Here is a 24,119-nt window from a genome sequence, read left to right on the forward strand (position 1 = left end):
TACCATAGAGAGGCGCTACTAGACATCCAATCAGTGATTAGCAGGACTTTCCAGTCTGTCATGCATGTCACAGATCTGGACTGATTGTGGCATTGTCTGTTGAATTTGGCTACAGGTTACAAAACCTGAGGATTCTATCCCGAGGTTGACGCGCGTTGGTGGAACATTACATTATTTTTGCTTCTTGCTTTTGTGTTTTTGACTTTGAATTGTTGCATAAATTATTTCTATTTGAGATAAAGGTAACAATTCTGTAAATTCCCTGAAATATTCAGGAAAGGAAATGGAGTGATGAAAGCCAGTTCCTTCCCGTATGTTTCCTCATGGGCTCAGATAATAAATACCGATTAGCGGGAGTTGGGTTTATTTTGAAAGCTTTCTGATAAAAGTTCATTCAATTTATATTCCCTAAATAATAGGAGCTTCCCAGCATAGCGAACTTGAGTCACTTGACATTTCCGAGTTTTCTGTAGACTGTTTTTGGAGGACATGTCCAACGGAGAAGAGATACCATGTACCACTTGGGCATGAGGATGGATTCTTCGACAGTGGAGAACCTATTTTTGAAACATATTTCCAATATCTCTACATTTTGTTTTCTTTACTGGAAGAATCCATGGCGGCCAGATATAGATGCTGTAGATATATATAGATGGAAAATTCAATAAGTGACTCGATTACAGTCTTCCCACGGGACTCCGAGGATGAAGCAGTAACCTGAATGTTATTAGTTTACATCATTTATTCTCTACAGTGATGACAAGTTTTCACGCAGCCACGAAAAAGCTTTCAATTTTGTTTCCTAGCACTGTGATATCTGCACAGTCTTGGACAGTTGCCGAGACTGACCAAGGTGTAAACAGATGGACATATTGCCCATGTTCCTCCTTGAAGAAATAAGTATAATGTTATATGATGTCATGTGAACTGTGATGTGCATTAAAGATATTCGTAATATTGATAATGTGAATTGCTTGACGGTAAGGATGTCAAGAGTTAATGTTTGGGACTAACCCAGATTGGGGAGGCTAAGTTGAAGGGATGTGACGATTTCCTATTAGAGAGTCAAATAGGGCCGGGAGAGCATAGCAAAAGGAGCTAAGGTCCAAAGGGAGCAGTGCCGTATTCTGGGTGTTCCTAAGCAAGTGGAGACCAGAGGAAAGGGATAGCAAGGTCCAGAGCAGATGTGACTAAGAGACGGAGTGATTGTCTGGCGCAGGCTCCTGGGAGAGGACACCTAGCTGCAAGGCCCAGAGTTTACAACTCTCCAACTTCCTCTACTAGGTCAGTTATTGGGGAACTCACAATGAGCGTATGGTATATACACCTCTGATTCCAATGCATGGAATATAAATATATATACACCTCTGTATGGTCACTGCCAACTCTGCAATAACAAAAAAGAACTAATAGCTGCCACCACCAATCGTTTATACAGGCCAACTGGATGCTCGTCACAGGTAGTGTATGGCTTCAGGGGTGCGGTTTACAGAACAAGAGGAACAGAGCTATTAAATTTTATATATTTAATCCGGAAAGGTAGTCAGTGTTTATAAAAAATATACAAAAATGACACAAAATGGGAACAAACAATTCGATATATACAATTACATATAATAAAAAGGAATAACAAAAGAAAAGTACTAAACCTGATGTCATGGAAATGGCTCAGAGCTTAGCGGAGGAAGGTACTCCTTAGGAAAACAGAACCCACAGCAAGCTACACCTTCCAGGACAGGACAGACAAATGAATAAACCCAATTTCTGATTTTTATTAGATCAAGGTTACGCCCATACATCTCCCCTTGAGGAGTTCATGTAGGCGCTGGTTGTGGGATGTGCTACATCCTTTAGAACTTTATGAGATCCCCAACTTACAGATCCCTGGAGGTCCCAGGCTGTAAATATTGTCGTTATGTTTCTTATCGCGATTTTACCTGTCTATAGAAATGAAACATGACATGGATAGCATCATCCATTGAGGCGATATTAAATTGGAGGGGTTCTGCCCGTCTTACGGTGATGTGAGTCAGTACGTTATGTGGGTCCCTTTGCTCCCATAAATATCAGATTGATGCAAAACCCCAATATTCATTACTGACCACTCTCAAAATGTCTCAGATTATTTGATCAGTGGAAGCTCTTTGGTTTGACGTGAACTTCCCTGCCTTTGCATAAACGAATATCAACCTTGATGCCTTATTCCCAGCAAATCCCCCTGCTGTAATTACATGATCACTCTAGTAGGCCCCTACTTCAATGGAGATGGAAGAGTCAGCTCTCTCTTTCTCTACTTTCCTTGTTTTAATTAGTCCCATATGTTCAATGTAGAGTTCTACTACAATGGAGGTAGAAGTATTAGTAATTAATCCCATATGATCAATGTGAGGGCGATGTGTCCCCTCTCCAGAGAAGTCTTACAGATTTTATTTTTTCTCTATGACAATTATCAAATAAGCAAGAGCTTAAGAAATTACGTTGGCCACCTCCTTGGTTGAATCACAGTATTTCCTACAATGGCATCATTGTTTCCCATTCACTTTTTGAGCGGTTTATAGACCATTAACATTTTCTATTATGGTGGTAATAAAAACGTAAACCAAACAGTAAAACTAAAACCTTTCTTCCTGAACCATGCTCTAAAAATGACTCAGTAAACAATTGTTCTCAGATGTCAGAATTTTGAGAAGTCAGAAAAAAAACACATTCTTTGAAATCCTCTGAAACTTTAGATGATTGCAAAGAATCTGGACGAATTCTGGGTGTGCAAACCTTCTCAGACCTCATCTGGATATATCCCGAGATAGATGACTTTAGATGTCTCACGGTAAAAAGTCAACCCCTTCCCACATTAGGGAGTGAATAAACGTTCTGGGCAGGGGTCCGCAGGTGTTTAGTGGGCTGAAGAGTTGACCTGCCTTCACACGTGGAGGATGCCAACATTTGTATCTATCAGCTGCAGCTGGAGTTGAGCTGTCAACCATTTACTTGCTGCTGTTCTCGGTCTCGGAAAATGGAGACACAAAGCAAAAAAGGTTTGACGTCGTCGTAATTGTACTGACCTTGAAAACTTATGTCATGTAAACCGCACAATGATTGACATAAAAACAAAAGCCAAAAAAACAACGGCGGAATTGCATTTTTTTCACACCATTTGTATTTCTGTTTTTCATTTTTTCACCAGAAACTACAACTCGCCCTGCAAAGAACAAGCCTCCACATATCTATGTGGGTTGAAAAATAAAAAATGAAGAAGGAAAGGGAAAAATCAAAGTGCAAAAACAAAAAATCTCTGACCCTTAAAGGGTTCATATGTTATAGTTATAACCTAGAAAAATTCTTGGTGATCTGCAATTCACATTATAACCACTAGGATGTCACACACAGACACATATAGCATAAACATCTCCCAACAGAGTATCGTGAAATTATTATTTTTTTTCCAAAGCTGGTCACCTCACCTCAGACAGAGCTACATGTCAGGAATAGTCTGTCACGCATGACATCTGAACTTTTCTAGTTTGTATCAACAACACATTAAAAGCCGACATCTGCATTACATCCAGGAAGGAAGGTTTTTTTCATCTTATAGTACAAAGCTGATACTCAGACGGATGACGTTATGTTATCTGATCTGGGCTTAATCAGTTTTCAAAACTAATACAGTCATTAAGTTTAATTTTCACATTCGACTGATAGAGATCAGTGGGGTTTAGGCCAAGCTAAGCTCGACAGGGCACATGAATAGGAAACTCTGGGAGTTATTGACTTTAGTTCTGTCTGAGTAAAGCAGTGGCATGTGATGAAAAGCATCGGGGAATAAACACTCAGTATCGTCTGATCAGTGCGAGCCTAATAAGACATCAAGTGTTTAAGTCCTCAGCCGCTATCTGAGCGGGGTTCCTCCAGAAAGTCCTGTGTTCTGGTTGGTTCTTCAGGCTTACTGGTGGGCTGTTCATGATCATTGTGATTGTTTACATCCATCATGTTGCTTTTCAATCTCTGTACAGAAGGAAATGTTTAGACTACAACCATACAAAGGTGGTAATCGAAGATGTCTGAGGCTCCACTGATTTGGTGTTGAGCTAATCCTAAACTCATGGTGTTGTGAATTCTGTGGTCGAGCTCCCTCCTGTGGTCATGAGTGGTACTTCGCCTGGTTCTGTCTATGAGCTTCCTCTGGTGGATGTGAGTGGGGCTGCGGCTTCTGAGTTTCCTTCCTCAGGTGACGAGGTTAAGTCGTTAGGTGCTGCTCTATTTAACTCCACCTAGTTCTTTGTTCCTTGCCTCCAGTCAATGTTCCAGTATTGGTCTTGCTCTCTCCTGGATCGTCTTGTGGCCTGTCTGCCCTGCATAAGCTAAGTTCTGCTTGTGTTTCTTTTGTTTGCTATTTTTTCTGTCCAGCTTGCTATATTGGTTTTTCTTGCTTGCTGGAAGCTCTGGGACGCAGAGGGAGCACCTCCGTGCCGTTAGTCGGTACGGAGGGTCTTTTTGCGCCCTCTGCGTGGTTGTTTGTAGGTTTTTGTGCTGACCGCAAAGCTATCTTTACTATACTCGGTCTATTCAGTAAGTCGGACCCACGTCTCAGAGCTCGTCCTATGTTATTAGTAACTATCAGGTCACTTTGTGTGCTCTTAACCACCAGGTCCATTGTGTTTCTGAATCACCAGTTCATAACATCATGGACCTTCTTGACTCTGGGTGGGGAGATTACCACTGTTTGGACCTTCTTGACCCTGGGTGAGGAGATTACCTCTGTTTGGACCTTCTTTTCCCTGGGTGAGATTGCCTCTGTTTGGATCTACTTTTCAAGTAGATCCTGGGTGGCGAGATGACCTCTGTTTGGACCTTCTTGACCTTGAGTGGGGAGAGTATCTCCCCCACCTCATTGTAGATTGTAAGCTCTCACGAGCAGGGTTGTCTTATTTTGTCTTATTTTGCTTTATTACTGTATTGTTAACATTGTTACCTATGACTGTTGTGTTTGAAACTGGTAAACTGTAAAGCGCTGCGGAATATGTTGGCGCTATATAAATAAATATTATTATTATTATCTCTAATGAGATCTTCTTAACCCTGTGTAGGAAGATTACTTCTATTGGGAACTTCTTGGCCATGGGTGGAGAGATTATATGTATTTGGACCTTTAAGACCCTGGGCAGGGAGATTACCTCTGTTTGCACATTTTTAACCCTGAGTGGGGAGATTACCTTTATTTGGACCTTTTTGAGCCTGGGTGAGATTACCTCTGTTTGGACTTTCTTGAAACTGGATGGCGAGATTACCTCTGCTTGGACCTTCTTGACCTTGGGTGAGAAGATTACTTCTGTTTGGACCTTCTGACCCTGGGTGGAGAGATTACCTCTGTTTGAAACCTTATTGACCCTGGGTGAGAAGATTATCTCTAATGAGATCTTTTTGACCCTGCATAGGGAGATTACTTCTATTGGGACCTTCTTGGCCATGGGTGGGGAGATTACTTGTACTTGGACCTTTAAGACCCTGGGTGGAGAGATTACCTCTAATGAGATCTGCCTGGGTGACGAAATTACCTCTGTTTGGACCTTCTTGACCCTGGGTGCGAAGGTGGGAAGATTACCTCTATTTGGGCCTTCTTGATCCAGAGTAGAGAGATTACCTGTATAGGAAACTTCTTCATCCTAGATGGATCAACCCTAAGGTAATCTGACAAGTTGATTAGTGTTCGTTTATTCCCTTTTATCTGGGTCAGTGCAAGCTTTATGGGGATCAAATGATCATGATCGCCAGTTTGAATATTGTTGGACAAATCCTATGTGCACATGAGGAGATGTACTGCCGACAACGATGATTTTAGGTCTCGTGTAAACAATTCAATTGGCCAACGTATAAGCATTTTGCTGTGTCTCTAGCTCAGCGGTTCTCAACCTGGGGGTCGCGACCCCGAGGGGGGTCGAACGACCAAAACACAGGGGTCGCCACCAGTGGCGTAGGAAGGGGGGAGAAGAAGAAAAAAAAAAAAAAAGACGCCCCTTTAAATCTTCGGGCGGCGCCGTCCGCCGCCACGACCAGGGCCAGCTCCCCCCACCCCCGGGCCCCGCCCCCGCTCTAATACTCACCTCTATTGGTTCCTGCGGCGCCGGCAGCTGCAGCGTCCTCTGACTCTGCGACGTCTCAGAGCAGAGGGCGCGATGACGTCACTACTGTGCGCGCCGCTCTGCCTCTCTGTCCTGAGCGTCGCAGAGCCGGAGAGACGCTGACTGGCTGCACCGGACCTGCGCTAGGAACGGGAGAGGTGAGGATTTTACTTTTTTTTTTTTTCTTTATGTCTGACTGTCTGGGGGCAATGCTGGACACACTGGGGCAATACTGGAGACCATGGGGAAGATTGCTGGACACACTGGGGCAATACAGGAGACCATGTGGCAGAATGCTGGACACACTGGGGCAATACTGGAGACCATGGGGCAGATTGCTGGACGCACTGGGGCAATACAGGAGACTATGGGGCAGATTGCTGGACATACTGGGGCAATACTGGAGACCATGGGGCAGAATGCTGGACACACTGGGGCAATACTGGAGACCATGGGGCAGAATGCTGGACACACTGGGGCAATACAGGAGACCATGGGGCAGAATGCTGGACACACTGGGGCAATACTGGAGACCATGGGGCAGATTGCTGGACACACTGGGGCAATACAGGAGACTATGGGGCAGATTGCTGGACACACTGGGGCAATACTGGAGACCATGGGGCAGAATGCTGGACACACTGGGGCAATACAGGAGACCATGGGGCAGATTGCTGGACACACTGGGGCAATACAGGAGACTACTATGGGGCAGATTGCTGGACACACTGGGGCAATACTGGAGACCATGGGGCAGAATGCTGGACACACTGGGGCAATACTGGAGACCATGGGGCAGAATGCTGGACACACTGGGGCAATACTGGAGACCATGGGGCAGATTGCTGGACACACTGGGGCAATACAGGAGACTATGGGGCAGATTGCTGGACACACTGGGGCAATAATGGAGACCCTTTGGCAGATTTCTGGACACATTGAGGCAATGCTGGAGACCCTGGGGCAGACTTCTGGACACACTGGGGCAATGCTGGACACTGGGGCAGATTGCTGGACACACTGGGGGTAATATGCTGGACACACTGGGGCAATGCTGGACACTGGGGGTAATATGCTGGACACACTGGGGCAGATTGCTGGACAACATGGGGGTAATATGCTGGACACACTGGGGGCAGGACTTGAGGCATGGGCAGAATGTAGATACGGGGCATGATTGGAGACACGGGGCAGGATTGGATCATGGGGCAGGACGGATACAATGGAGGCTGGTGGGGCAGGATGGGGAGATCATATGGAGTAGAATGGATACTCATGAGGGCAGGATGCGAGAACATATGGCTGGAGCCAGGAATGAGATAAACGGGGCCAGGGTGGGGAATAGTGTTACCATAGGCATAATAGGGGATAATTAAGGGATATTATTACTGCAGTGATGTATTTATTTTATTTTTTTAGTATACTGTTTTAAATGGGGGGGCGGTCCTGTTACTGTGCAGAGTGACACTATATCGCCTTTTTATCTTCATGTGGTGTAATGTAGAAGTTGTGAAAAATTAAGTAATGTGTTCTGCAAGCGGAGCTCTAGATAACTGTGTTATTTCCTGCAGAAACGAGTCCTGGCTGGAAGGAATGATGGCGGTCTGTGCTGGATGAAAGATGAAGGACTTCACCTAGAGACGTCACTGGTGAGTCAGTGTTACCTATACACTGACACTATACACTGTATACTATATAGAGGTCCTGTGTATAATGTCACCAGTGATCTCTGTATTACCTCTATACATAATGCATATCAGATATTTACATTCCGAATCATAACTAATAAAATTACAGTTTTAAAGTAGCCACCAAAATTATTTTTTGGGTTGGGGGTCACCGCAACATGAGGAACTGTATTGCGGGGTCACGGCATTAGAAAGGTTGAGAACCACTGCTCTAGCTGGTCTGTGGTCTGTTCCTTAGCCTGAATATCGGCCCATGTACAGGGGTCGAAAGAGCTAAAAATGTTTAGACAAAATACTCAACAGGAAATAACAATTTGACTTAACACACTTAGTCCACATGCAGGACAGTGGCCATGACTGATAACAATGTGGCTCCACGAGTCGCCAAATGCTGGGTATATTCCACAATGAATGAAACAGTGGAATCAGCATTACTCATCAGATTTCATGTCCCGGAGCTTTCTAGGCATCACGCTCCACGTGGCCTATTATTACAACGCCGGCTAAGAGAGTGGGTGTGCAGTGAATTGTTACTTTCCTAGAATAGTCACCCTGATTAACCTTCACTTTAAGATGGAAGTCAATGTTTCATCAAAAAATGTCTTTTGGACGGTGATATTGCCTTTTTTTAACCCCATAGATCACTTGTTAGCTTTTCTTTACAGACTGGAAAAAATAAGCAGTTATCTCATTGTCATTAATAGCTGAAAAAGTTACAGGGTTCGTCTCATCAGCGACAACCACTATCACTGTGCTGTCTGTGGAGTTACATAGGACTGCAGGTGACATCTCCTACATTATCTATACTCAGAGAGTTAACACTGTTATCTGTGGTGTTACATAGGACTGCAGGTGACATCTCCTACATCATCTGTACTCAGAGAGATATCACTGTGCTATATGTGGTGTTACATAGGACTGCAGGTGACATCTACTATATTATCTGTACTCAGAGAGTTATCACTGTGTTATCTGTGGAGTTACATAGGACCGCAGGTGACATTTCCTACATTATCTGTACTCAGAGTTATCACTTTTTTATCTGTGGTGTTACATAGGACTGCAGGTGACATTTGCTATATTATCTGTACCCACAGAGTTATCACTGTGTATTTGGTGGTGTTACATAGGACTGCATGTGACATCTACTACATTATCTGTTACACTTCTATACTGGTCAACGGCAAATCCATAAACTATAGATAATTTGAAGTCATTAGTGTGTCACTGAAGGTGTCACGAGGTGTGGGTGAAGCACGTGTGGGTAGAAGAATTTCCCCAGGGACGGAGGAGGGGATGAGCAGATTGTGGAAATACAGGTTAATAACCACCATGGCTGAGGAATGTTCCTGTGTACACAGTAACGATAACATTGTGCTACAACATGCCACTCCCTGCTGATATTAAAACAGGTAATAGAGCTGCACGAACCTCCCTAAACACATGGTGGGAGTGCTCTACGGAGGGATTTCCGCCTGCCTATGATGTAAAGGAGCCATTAAATTAGGTTTATCCAGGTACCATACAACTGTCCAGAGCTGAAGGGTTCAATCCAATGTGGCAGGAAAAAGTTGAGCGAGTCGGTGAATCTTCAGTCCCTGCAGAAGTGAAGTCATTGTGCCGAGATGGAGGGCGCGACTGCTGAAATCGCAAAGCCATGGCTTTCAATGCGTTTTCCTAAGCCTTCCAAACCCAGATTGCAATGCTAACATATTATAAAAGTGTCTACAGTCAATGAACATGACTGAACATGAATGCAACCCAACGAGAAATCGCGTAACCCAAGTATTTCATAAGTGCAGGAGAACAATGAGGTTTAATGAAGAATTGAATTACCCTGGCACGGCTTGGGCAATGGTAGAAAAAGATTTCCAAAAGTCGTCAAACTGGTCATGATATATATTACATGGGCGGTAATGTCTCATCACGACGTGAAGGTTTTTAAAAGATATACATTGGCAAGCAAGATTAGAGCTGTGACCCTTGTATTAATTTCATACGTCGGCACCCGTCACCTCAGGTGTCCCTTCCCCGAATCCTGAAGTTGGCTCTTTTTCTTGTTCGCATAATTCCAAAAATGGTCAAGCTGGTCACAATATATTACATGAAAGGTAATGTCTCATCACAATGTGAAGGTTTTAGAAAAGCAAGAATCTTAAGAAATATACATTGGCCCGCAAGATTAGTGTTGTGAACATTGTATTAATTTCACCTGTCGGCAGCAGTCACCTCAGGTGTCCCCTTCTTCGAATCCTTAAGTCGGCTCATTTTTCTTATCTGCAAAATTCAGAATGTGTAAACTTGTCACACGAGAACTAGTTTGTGAAAATGTAACGCACCTGATTGAGATTGACGAAGCTCCATATTGTCCCAATGAACAGTTGTATGACCTATTTCCAGAGCACTTGACCTGTTGTCGACCTCTGAGGGATTAAGTGAAGTGCTGTGTAAATGAATTAGATGAAGCTCAGAGGAACGGTCATTTCTAGACATGGTGTTGAGTGGGAGTGATGCAGCTGAGTAACTCAATATCTTTTAGAAGTAGAAATTTCATATATTGTGGGATATATCTTACTCGGCCGTGTATTTGTTGAGGGAGGATCTAAAGTGATCCTTCACGGTTGACTCAGTGATTTCCAGATTAATTTACAGGGCGTTGCCGGCAACTGAAAATGACCAGACGGAGACTCGTGCCTCTGTGTGGGGGATCGAGCAGATCTCTGTGCCCCCGTTTTATTGTCTGACTTTTCATAGTCATAGAAATTATACTTCAACCAATCAGCATAAGAACACGTTCACAGTTCTTAACCTATAAGAATACAGGAAAAACTTAACCCATGAGGATACAGGAAAAATGGGAACTACAGATATGGTCATGTCTTTTTGGCATAGAAAAACATATTAACAGATGCCTCAGTCTTGTATAGCGATACCCCCACGAGTCTCTTATCTGGCTCACTTGAGTTAGAATACTCAAGGTCTTTATACCAATTATGAACCATAGACTAGCTGAATAACAAAATATTATCTTCGTGAGAAACAGGACAGTTATTTCATAGCAGCTGTAATCTTCTACCTAAGTAAATAACAGAATTTATCTTTAACCAACAACAAAATGGAGTCAAAGCACAAAATGGAGAATCTTTCATAATTTGTTCCTTCACATATTCAGGGTAATTTTTCTCATTGACATCTTCATGTTGATAACAAAGTGACTCACCGTATGAAAAGTTTCTTGAAACTGGACCCGAAATCATTCAGAATTGTAGGACCATCACTTGGCCTTAAGAATCGGTAGCCAATTATAAAATTTCCAGGTTAGGTGTCCAGTCTCAAATTAATTAGAACATGAGTGAGTTTGTGACGTGAGGACCAAAGATGGCTCCCTCACTAAGAAATGTGGTGGTCACAGCAGGGCCATCTGCAGAGTGGTTCCCATCCTACAATGACCTCTAAGAGGGAATTTCATTGCATATAAATAATAGACAGCAAAGTAGAGATGTGCCGCCTGTGGTGGAAATTAGCCGAGTTATGGTGACGCCCTTAGGATAGTTTCTGTTGGACAAGACTCTTCCACTACCTGGTAAACTAACACAATCTCTCACTCTCGTTCAAGGAATCCACATGTCATATGGTTCTTCCTCGCCTTTCCATATACCTGGCCTGGACCATTTACTCTAGTCCCAAACTACTTTTCCATCCCGTAAGTTGGGTCTTTGTAGCAAAAACAATATTGCAGCTGAACACAACTGATCCCTTGGAGGTTGCCACACTTTTTTACTCCCTCGGAACTTGTGATGCCTACACTTGACAGGTACACTGACTACGCCTTACGTGCCAAAACTAGAGTTGCGCAAAATGAATTGCAGAATCCTGGTCCAGAAGTCATGTCAGTGGTCCGTGGCTGCCAAACAGAACCCTATGAGTCTCTTTCTACCTGACCACATCCCCAGCATCTCTCCTGATTACTAGGCCTGGTGGGAGGCCACCATTGCAGAGTCAGGTCTGAAAGCAGTGGACAACCAATATAGCTGCCGGAAACTTTTTGATCATCTCTAGCCGAAACCTTAGGGTGCATTACAACTCCTAAGATGACGAGTCACACACCCATCCGATCAATGAGATTACCTTGACGTTGGTGGATGGACTCAAATTTTTTGTGTTTTTTTCATAGATTTCATAAGCCATGATGCTATTCACATTTCATGTATCACACATTCCCTTGCTTTATTTAGTACAATTGAGTGCAGCCATTGATCTATTTGCTATGTAAAGGTACCTTCACACTGAACAACTTAACGATATCGCTAGCGATCCGTGACGTTGCAGCGTCCTGGATAGCGATATCGTTGTGTTTGACACGCAGCAGCGATCTGGATCCTGCTGTGACATCGTTGGTCGGAGCAGAAAGGCCAGAACTTTATTTCGTCGCTGGATCTCCCGCAGACATCGCTGAATTGGCGTGTGTGACGCCGATTCAGCGATGTCTTCACTGGTAACCAGGGTAAACATCGGGTTACTAAGCGCAGGGCCGCATTTAGTAACCCAATGTTTACCCTGGTTACCAGTGTAAATGTAAAAAACAAACAAACACTACATACTTACATTCCGGTGTCTGTCGCGTCCCCCGGCGTTCTGCTTCCCTGCACTGTCAGCGCCGGCCGGCCGTAAAGCAGAGCACAGCGGTGATGTCACCGCTCTGCTTTACGGCTGGCGCTTAGACAGTGCAGGGAAGGTGATGGCGAGGGACGCGACAGACACCGGAATGTAAGTATGTAGTGTTTTTTTTTTTACATTTACAATGGTAACCAGGGTAAACATCGGGTTACTAAGCGCAGGGCCGCGCTTAGTAACCCGATGTTTACCCTGGTTACCATGGGACCTCGGCATCGTTGGTCGCTGGAGAGCGACCACACAACGATGAAACAGCGACGCCGCAGCGATCGGCATCGTTGCCTATATTGCTGCAGCGTCGCTTAATGTGACGGTACCTTAAGTCTTTTTTGGTTATGCACCAGTTCAGACTAGTTCTCTGTTCAGTCAGTTTACCATTATTAGCAATGGACAACCAATATGGCTGCTGGAAACTTTTTGATGATCTCTAGCCGAAACCTAAGATGACTAGTCACACACCTTTTAAGCCTAATTAATCCATCAGCACAAGGTCCCTGGAGCAAAATCTACCATTCATCTTGCCTTTGATCTTTGAGATGAGGATTAAACACCATCCACATTGGTAGAGTGGAATTAACACTAGTTCTTTAGCTCTAGAATCTTAGGGAACTACTCTAGGAGTCCACACATGTGGGCCATGAAAGTTCTACAGAAGTCTTCCTTTTGGACCTTAAAGGTTTTTCACATGTGGTATTGAATAAAGGGACCAGCAATGCCCCAGTCAGCACACACGGTCCTTACTATGGAGCATAAGAGGTCCACACTCTGTGTCGTAACTGACTTTGGAGGTTTATTTATATACAGTACATATGAACATGGAGCCACGGAGGAAGTCACTCCTTCCTCCAAACAATAATCTTATTACTGCCTTGGCTTCAAGTCAGCAACTACTTTGACTTTTGTTTCCTGGATTGGCGGCACAAAAGTTTTTCCTGAACTCTATAGTGAATAATTACACTAAAGTTTAGCTTGGCAGGAAATTACGGAAAATTAAATCACCAATTAAGGAGGGCTTCGAAGCCGGAGGTAACGTAATGTCCAAGCTTCCCAAGCGTCGACCACTGAAAAGAGGAATATATGTTTCTCAGGAATAAAGTTACGCCAACATGTATGTAATTTACATAAACCTCACCCACAAAATCATCAACATGATCTCACGGCAAAATAAATGTCTTCCTCAGTAATATTTTTCGACCAGCTATCTAATATGCCCTAAATTGTCAATGGATATATGGACCCAGCTTGTCCAATTTCAGACTGCCCCATCGTATTGTCCCCTAAAGATAAACCGCCGCCAGTCATGTCTGGTGATGGCTCTCTCATAACTGTTGCCGAATTTGCCCCTCAGGTCTCGCCATGCCCCAGATCCGCTCACTTTGACGCAGCTCGCTGGAACTGCAGCAGTAACGCCAAAGTTCTGAAAAGTTTTGCGAAAATTTTTTGAAAAATTTCAAGTTGTTTTGCAACAGAATCCTGGTGAAAAAAAAAACCCACCTTGATTATTCAGACCCCTTATCCTTAGGGCATTCGCTCATAACTAGGTTTCATTCATCTCCGTCTTTAGCTGTCATCATTATGTGTAAATTGCACAATGCTCTGGAGAAAGGTTTCACTTCAGGACATGAATTTCTGAGCCATCTAAGATCTGCTAAACCTCAGCTAGAAAAGGAAAGAGAAAAAAAAAGCAATCAAGAGTTCAATGGTATTACAAAATACAACAAAACATTTTATTGGATAATAAATACAGGCAAGGGAACCCTGTAGTTATCACCAAGTGGTTTGGTATCAAAGTCCATGTATAAGAACAAAGTAATTGTTATCAACAGCGGTTCACCTTAAATCACTAACAATGTATACAGGGGCTTGAAAATCCTGAGCGTCCGCCCCAACGCGCGATTCGGAAAGCATTCCTCAAGGAGGCAGCTTTCATGAGCAATCTTTACTATAACCCCAGCTGGGCACAGACACTTCACTTAGATGATATATCATAGTTGGGTAGGATTGAAGTGATTAAGGCCTTTAATCCTGTCCAGGCGTCCATTGCGAATGCCCATCGGCCAACCCAAGATTCGATAGTATAGTCCAAAAACAACATTGAACTCTTTTCATAACTTCTATTCATTCTAGTGCAGGCTGAGACGTAATCTGGTCTGTGAGGATCTCCACAGGTGGACGGACTCCCACTGGTAATTCTACATTGCAGTGGGCACTTCTACCACTTTTTGTCCTCCATTGTTTCCATCCACATATATGAATGTGTAAACCTTTAATTCGAGAGGAATAAAGGTGCCGTCACACTCAGCAACTTTGCAAAGAGAACGACAACGATCTGTCACGTTGCAGCGATCTGGATAGCGATCTCGTTGTGTTTGACACGCAGCAGCGATCTGGATGCCGCTGTGTCATCGCTGGTCGGAGCTAGAAGTCCAGAACTTTATTTCGTCGCCAGGTCGGCGTGTATCGTCATGTTTGACATCAAAAGCAACGATGCCAGCAACGAGCATAGGGCCCCTAGATGTGTGTTGGATCGGTACACTCGGGCTGTTTGACATGCAGCTAACAACCAGCGAGAATGATAAGTGAGTCACCGTTACGTCACTGGATCGCTCCTGCATCATTCTGGAGTTGCTGTGTTTGACATCTCTACAGCGACCTAACCAGCGACGCTCCAGCGATCGAGTTTAGTTCGGCTCATTGTCTATATCGCTGCAGCGTCGCTGAGTGTGACGGTAGTACCTTAACTCCCCCGCAGGGACATGACTAGAGAGAGGCAGATTATAATCTCGCTGGTCGGTTGAGTCAGGAGGCAGGCTTGGGCAGAAATCCTATAAAATCACTAATTCCAGTCCTGTGTGCAGGTATATACATTACACAACAAAATGGAAAACCATTGAGGAGCAATGTGCGAGTCTCACAGACAGCTCTACTTCTCGCAGGCCGCTCTGTCAACATCTCCCTTTAAATATTATTTTACTTTCATCTTGGAAATGGGTTGACTTTGCACATTATTTGCTTCTTTCAGTTCACAATCTCTCTCTAATGCGTTTTCCCTGTCTTACTCGGATTTATAGTGAATGTGGTTATTTTGGCAAGAAACCAAGGTAAGGAGGTGAAGTTACGGCAGGTTTTTTAAAGTTCTGGCCTCTGGAAACCATCACTTCTGGCAGATGGGACAGTGTGAATGTATCTCTGACAAAGCTGCATGTTGAGATATGGATAGGACTGGAAACACAAATCCAGCACTGGACTCCGGATATGTTCCAGTAGGGAGGATAGCGTGCTGCTCCGATTTATTACTTTATTTCTACCTGCCTGCATGGCATCTCACAGCTGTATTTCCACAGTGTTAATTCCACACTGCACTGTACAGACTCACACCAAATCCTGAGGAACAAAAATTCTGTTATGTTAGAATACAACAATAATACTGCCCTATGTATAAGAATATAACTACTATAATACTGCCCCTATGTACAAGAATATAACTACTATAATACTGCCTCCTATGTACAAGAATATAACTACTACTAGATTGTGGCCCGATTCTAACGCATCGGGTATTCTAGAATATGTATGTAGTTTATTTATGAAGTTTTCAGAATAATGCAATTTATACACAGGATTCGGCCGGCCAGGCGTGACCAATTAGCAAAGTGTGGTTCAAATTCCACGCCAATTCGCGGCTGGACTGCACCTGTTGCTGATTGTTTGTGGCCGGCCAGGCGTGAACAATCAGTGAAGCCAGGGCCTGCTCCAGGTTTTGAGGGCCCCGGGCGAAACAGTCTCGCCCACGTAGCATATCGCACAGCCACGTAGCATATAACAGCCACGTAGCATATAACACAGCCCACGTAGCATATAACACAGCCCACGTAGTACATAACACAGCCCACGTAGTGTATAACATAGCCCACGTAGTACATAACACAGCCCAAGTAGTATATAATACAGCCATGTAGTATATTGCCCAGTCACGTATATTGCACAGCTACGTAGTATATAGCACAGCCCACATAGTATATTGCACAGCCATGTAGTATATAGCACAGCCCACGTAGTATATAACACAGCCATGTAGTATATAGCACAGCCCACGTAGTATATAGCACAGCTCACGCACTACATAACACAGCTACATAGTATATTGCCTAGCCACGTAATCTATTGCACAGCCACATAGTATATAGCACAGCCCACGTAGTATATAGCACAGCTCACGCAGTATATAACACAGCCCACATAGTATATTGCACAGCCACATAATATATTGCACAGCCACGTAGTATATAGCACAGCCCAGGTAGTATATAGAACAGCCCACGCAGTATATTGCCCAGTCACATAGTATATTGCCCGGCCACGTAATATATTGCACATCCACGCAGTATATAGCACAGCCCACGTAGTATATAGCAATGTGGGCACCATATCCCTGTTAAAAAAAAAGAATGAAAATAAAAAAAAGTTATATACTCACCTTGCGGCGGCCCCCGGATCCAGGTGAGGCGTTTAGCGATGCTCCTCGCAACGCTCTGGTCCCAAGAATGCATGGCGGTCTCGCGAGATGATGACGTATGTAATTTTTTTTATTATTATTATCTTTAACATTAGATCTTTTTACTATTGATAATGCATAGGCAGCATCAATAGTAAAAAGTGGGTCACACAGGGTTAATAGCAGCGTTAACGGACTGCGTTACACCGTGGCATAACGCAGCCATTAACCCTGTGTGAGCGCTGACTGGAGGGGAGTATGGAGGGGCACTGACAGAGATTAGGAAGGGGCGAATTCGCGGCCGGACTGTGCCCGTCACCAATCAGCGACCCGGGATTTCCGTTACAGACATAACATAGTAACATAGTAACATAGTTAGTAAGGCCGAAAAAAGACATTTGTCCATCCAGTTCAGCCTATATTCCATCATAATAAATACCCAGATCTACGTCCTTCTACAGAACCTAATAATTGTATGATACAATATTGTTCTGCTCCAGGAAGACATCCAGGCCTCTCTTGAACCCCTCGACTGAGTTCGCCATCACCACCTCCTCAGGCAAGCAATTCCAGATTCTCACTGCCCTAACAGTAAAGAATCCTCTTCTATGTTGGTGGAAAAACCTTCTCTCCTCCAGACGCAAAGAATGCCCCCTTGTGCCCGTCACCTTCCTTGGTATAAACAGATCCTCAGCGAGATATTTGTATTGTCCCCTTATATACTTATACATGGTTATTAGATCGCCCCTCAGTCGTCTTTTTTCTAGACTAAATAATCCTAATTTCGCTAATCTATCTGGGTATTGTAGTTCTCCCATCCCCTTTATTAATTTTGTTGCCCTCCTTTGTACTCTCTCTAGTTCCATTATATCCTTCCTGAGCACCGGTGCCCAAAACTGGACACAGTACTCCATGTGCGGTCTAACTAGGGATTTGTACAGAGGCAGTATAATGCTCTCATCATGTGTATCCAGACCTCTTTTAATGCACCCCATGATCCTGTTTGCCTTGGCAGCTGCTGCCTGGCACTGGCTGCTCCAGGTAAGTTTATCATTAACTAGGATCCCCAAGTCCTTCTCCCTGTCAGATTTACCCAGTGGTTTCCCGTTCAGTGTGTAATGGTGATATTGATTCCCTCTTCCCATGTGTATAACCTTACATTTATCATTGTTAAACCTCATCTGCCACCTTTCAGCCCAAGTTTCCAACTTATCCAGATCCATCTGTAGCAGAATACTATCTTCTCTTGTATTAACTGCTTTACATAGTTTTGTATCATCTGCAAATATCGATATTTTACTGTGTAAACCTTCTACCAGATCATTAATGAATATGTTGAAGAGAACAGGTCCCAATACTGACCCCTGCGGTACCCCACTGGTCACAGCGACCCAGTTAGAGACTATACCATTTATAACCACCCTCTGCTTTCTATCACTAAGCCAGTTACTAACCCATTTACACACATTTTCCCCCAGACCAAGCATTCTCATTTTGTGTACCAACCTCTTGTGCGGCACGGTATCAAACGCTTGGAAAAATCGAGATATACCACGTCCAATGACTCACCGTGGTCCAGTCTATAGCTTACCTCTTCATAAAAACTGATTAGATTGGTTTGACAGGAGCGATTTCTCATAAACCCATGCTGATATGGAGTTAAACAGTTATTCTCATTGAGATAATCCAGAATAACATCCCTCAGAAACCCTTCAAATATTTTACCAACAATAGAGGTTAGACTTACTGGCCTATAATTTCCAGGTTCACTTTTAGAGCCCTTTTTGAATATTGGCACCACATTTGCTATGCGCCAGTCCTGCGGAACAGACCCTGTCGCTATAGAGTCACTAAAAATAAGAAATAATGGTTTATCTATTACATTACTTAGTTCTCTTAGTACTCGTGGGTGTATGCCATCCGGACCCGGAGATTTATCTATTTTAATCTTATTTAGCCGGTTTCGCACCTCTTCTTGGGTTAGATTGGTGACCCTTAATATAGGGTTTTCATTGTTTCTTGGGATTTCACCTAGCATTTCATTTTCCACCGTGAATACCGTGGAGAAGAAGGTGTTTAATATGTTAGCTTTTTCCTCGTCATCTACAACCATTCTTTCCTCACTATTTTTTAAGGGGCCTACATTTTCAGTTTTTATTCTTTTACTATTGATATAGTTGAAGAACAGTTTGGGATTAGTTTTACTCTCCTTAGCAATGTGCTTCTCTGTTTCCTTTTTGGCAGCTTTAATTAGTTTTTTAGATAAAGTATTTTTCTCCCTATAGTTTTTTAGAGCTTCAATGGTGCCATCCTGCTTTAGTAGTGCAAATGCTTTCTTTTTACTGTTAATTGCCTGTCTTACTTCTTTGTTTAGCCACATTGGGTTTTTCCTATTTCTAGTCCTTTTATTCCCACAAGGTATAAACCGCTTACACTGCCTATTTAGGATGTTCTTAAACATTTCCCATTTATTATCTGTATTCTCATTTCTGAGGATATTGTCCCAGTCTACCAGATTAAGGGCATCTCTAAGCTGTTCAAACTTTGCCTTCCTAAAGTTCAATGTTTTTGTGACTCCCTGACAAGTCCCCCTAGTGAAAGACAGGTGAAACTGCACAATATTGTGGTCGCTATTTCCTAAATGCCCAACCACCTGCAGATTTGTTATTCTGTCAGGTCTATTAGATAGTATTAGGTCTAAAAGTGCTGCTCCTCTGGTTGGATTCTGCACCAATTGTGAAAGATAATTTTTCTTGGTTATTAGCAGAAACCTGTTGCCTTTATGGGTTTCACAGGTTTCTGTTTCCCAGTTAATATCCGGGTAGTTAAAGTCCCCCATAACCAGGACCTCATTATGGGTTGCAGCTTCATCTATCTGCTTTAGAAGTAGACTTTCCATGCTTTCTGTTATATTTGGGGGTTTGTAACAGACCCCAATGAGAATTTTGTTACCATTTTTCCCTCCATGAATTTCAACCCATATGGACTCGACATCCTCATTCCCTTCGCTAATATCCTCCCTTAAAGTGGACTTTAGACAAGACTTTACATAGAGACAAACCCCTCCTCCTCTCCGATTTTTACGATCCTTTCTAAACAGACTGTAACCCTGTAAGTTAACTGCCCAGTCATAGCTTTCATCTAACCATGTCTCGGTTATTCCCACTATGTCAAAGTTACCTGTAGATATTTCTGCTTCTAGTTCTTCCATCTTGTTTGTCAGGCTTCTGGCGTTTGCGAGCATGCAGTTTAGAGGATTTTGTTTTGTTCCAATCTCCTCACTGTGGATTGTTTTAGAAATGTTCTTACCTCCCTTCTGAGTATGTTTTCCTGGGTCGTCTTTGTTCGAGTCTAATGTTTTTCTTCCCGTCCCCTCTTCTTCTAGTTTAACGCCCTCCTGATGAGTGTAGCGAGTCTTCTGGCGAATGTGTGTTTCCCAGGTTTGTTGAGGTGTAGTCCGTCTCTGGCGAGGAGTCCATCATACCAGTAATTCACACCGTGGTCTAGGAATCCAAATCCTTGTTGTCTGCACCATCGTCTTAGCCAGTTGTTTGCATCAAGGATCCTGTTCCATCTCCTGGTGCCATGCCCGTCTACTGGAAGGATAGAAGAAAAAACTACCTGTGCATCCAGTTCCTTTACTTTCTTCCCCAACTCTTCAAAGTCCTTGCAGATTGTCGGTAGGTCCTTCCTTGCCGTGTCATTGGTGCCAACATTGGTGACAAACAGATGGAAGTGACCCTTAGACGATTATATAGATAATACTGCCCCTATGTACAAGAATATAACTACTATAATACTGACCCCAATGTACAAGAATATAACTACTATAATACTACTCCTATGTACAAGAATATAACTACTATAATACTGCCCCTATATACAAGAATATAACTACTATAACATTGCTCCTATTTATGAGAATATAACTACTATAATACTGCCCCTATGTACAAGAATATATCTACTATAATACTGCCCCTATGTACAAGAATATAACTACTATAACATTGCTGCTATTTATGAGAATATAACTACTATAATACTGCTCCTATGTACAAGAAAATAACTGCTATTAAAACTGCCCCTATGTACAAGAATATAACTACTATAATACTGGCCCTATGTATGAAAATATAACTACTATAATACTGCTCCATGTACAAGAATATAACTCCTATAATACTGCCCCTGTGTACAAGAATATAACTCCTATAATACTGCCCCTATGTATGAGAATATAACTACTATAATACTGCCCCTGTGTACAAGAATATAACTACTATAATACTTCCCCTATGTACAAGAATATAGCTTCTGTAATACTGCTCCTATGTACAAGAATATAACTACTATCATACTGCCTCCTATGTACAAGAATATAACTACTATAATACTGCCCCTATGTACAGGAATATAACTACTATAATACTGCTCGTATGTACAAGAATATAACTACTATAATACTGCCCCCTATGTACAAGAATATAACTACTATAATACTGCTCGTATGTACAAGAATATAACTACTATAATACTGCCCCCTATGTACAAGAATGTAACTACTATAATACTGCCCCATGTATAAGAATATAACTACTATAATACTGCTCCTATGTACAAGAATATAACTACTATAATACTGCTCCTATATACAAGAATATAACTATTATACTGCTCCTATGTGCAAGAATATAACTACTATAATACTGCCCCTATGTACAAGAATATAACTACTATAATACTGCCCCCAATGTACAAGAATATAACTACTATAATACTACTCCTATGTACAAGAATATAACTACTATAATACTGCCCCTATATACAAGAATATAACTACTATAACATTGCTCCTATTTATGAGAATATAACTACTATAATACTGCTCCTATGTACAAGAATATAACTACTATAATACTGCTCCTATATACAAGAATATAACTACTATTATACTGCTCCTATGTGCAAGAATATAACTACTATAATACTGCCCCTATATACAAGAATATAACTACTATTATACTGCTCCTATATACAAGAATATAACTACTATAATACTGATCCTATGTACAAGAATATAACTACTATAATACTGCCCCCTATGCACAAGAATATAACTACTATAATACTGCCCCCAATGTACAATAATATAACTACTATAATACTGCCCCTATATACAAGAATATAACTACTATTATACTGCTCCTATGTACAAGAATATAACTACTATAATACTGATCCTATGTACAAGAATATAACTACTATAATACTGATCCTATGTACAAGAATATAACTACTATAATACTGCCCCTATATACAAGAATATAACTACTATAACATTGCTCCTATTTATGAGAATATAACTACTATAATACTGCTCATAAACTCTTTGTTGAGCGGGCACCATCCAAATATACATGCAAGAAGGGGATCACCATATGCATACCAAACAACAATGGCAATAAACAAGAACAAGTGTATGCATAAAGATAGGGATCACCACAAAGTTTTTAAGAATAACAAAAATCTTTATTATGAGAACAACATGCACAAAAACATTTAAAAACATCTAAAAACATACAGCAGAGTACTGGGTCCACCAAAATAACGGGAGAATACCCACAACAGTAAGCTTCCCACACAGCTAGTATCAATTCTATCACCAATAGACATAAACAACCACTGATCATAATAGCCTACATACTATATAGGTGCGTTTTAAGCAAGTAACTGCTCCACAACATCGGGCAGACAGGTAGGTGCAGATGAGCCACCAATAACTGTGGACGCACACATATACGGACGCACGTAGAGGTATGTACAAATCAATAACCCTAAAACTGGTAATACCCAGTCCACCCCACACCTAAGTCCTAAAGTAAATCTTACCCAACCTGGCGCATACACCTATAAAAAGAATCCTAGACTGGCAGGCACATCAGATCAGTGAGGCTGTGTGGGTGCAAAGACCCACGCGTATCGACGCTCACGGCGTCTTTCTCAAGGTCGATATTATATAACTACTATAATACTGCCCCCTATGTACAAGAATATAACTACTCTAATACTGCTCCTATGTACAAGAATATAACTACTATAATACTGCCTCCTATGTACAGGAATATAACTACTATAATACTGCCCCTATGTACAAGAATATAACTACTATAATACTGCCTCCTATGTACAGGAATATAACTACTATAATACTGCCCCTATGTACAAGAATCAGTAGCGTAGCTACTGGGGGGCAGAGGGGGCCGTCGCCCCGGGCCCGGTCACATGAAGGGGCCCACTGGGAGCCAGGGCGAGCCCACTTCTGTGAGGAGGCAGATCACAGCATAGGAGCAGAGCAGTATGTCTGCTCCCGTCTGACGGAGACTCTGCACGCTGCTAGCACAGTGTCCGGCTGCAGAGTCTCCCTCCTGCAGTGAATGGTGTTGCCCATCTTTTCCTGGGCTGCAGCTCTGAATCTTGACTCTGTGCAGTGTGCACGCTGGGTCCTAGTGCCGTTTCACTGACACAGACACTTCCTGGTCCGGCCTGCAAACTTCATCAGTACGTGGGGATGTAACTTATTAGCTTTACTAAATTCAGGTATGTCACTGTGAGGTGAATGTGAGACCATTGGGGTATTGTGAGCGTTGAAAGTAGGTGAGGGAGGACAGGGTTTTGGGGGGAAAATGTGAGACCATGGGGGTATTGTGGGAGAGGGGAGACAGGGCACTGGGGGGTGAATGTGAGGCAATGGGGGTATTGTGGGGGAGGGGAGACAGGGCACTGGGGGGTGGATGTGAGACCATGGGGGTATTGTGGGGGAGGGGAGACAGGGCACTGGGGGGGTGAATGTGAGGCAATGGGGGTATTGTGGGGGAGGGGAGACAGGGCACTGGGGGGTGGATGTGAGACCATGGGGGTATTGTGGGGGAGGGGAGACAGGGCACTGGGGGGGGTGAATGTGAGGCAATGGGGGTATTGTGGGGGAGGGGAGACAGGGTACTGGGGGGGTGAATGTAAGACCATGGAGGTATTGTGGGAGAGGGGAGACAGGGTACTGGGGGGGTGAATGTGAGGCAATGGGGGTATTGTGGGGGAGGGGAGACAGGGCACTGGGGGGTGAATGTGAGGCACCGGGGGTATTGT

At 43.0% G+C, this 24,119-nt stretch overlaps 1 long non-coding RNA gene across 1 annotated transcript in view; it reads right to left on the bottom strand.

Annotated features, from left to right (window-relative positions):
* The window catches only part of LOC138663060 (uncharacterized), a 38,853-nt gene extending 15,834 nt beyond the window's left edge, over nt 1-23,019 (bottom strand). Inside the window, exons 1-3 of the long non-coding RNA XR_011318110.1 lie at nt 22,866-23,019; nt 13,973-14,137; nt 10,017-10,081 (exon numbers count right to left, since the gene is read on the bottom strand). This is a non-coding gene — a long non-coding RNA (uncharacterized lncRNA). The remainder of the gene's footprint in view (nt 1-10,016; nt 10,082-13,972; nt 14,138-22,865) is intronic.
* Between the last annotated feature and the right edge of the window lie 1,100 nt (nt 23,020-24,119).

Source organism: Ranitomeya imitator, chromosome 2 (assembly GCF_032444005.1).
Source record: "Ranitomeya imitator isolate aRanImi1 chromosome 2, aRanImi1.pri, whole genome shotgun sequence".
Classification (NCBI taxonomy): Eukaryota; Metazoa; Chordata; class Amphibia; order Anura; family Dendrobatidae; genus Ranitomeya; species Ranitomeya imitator.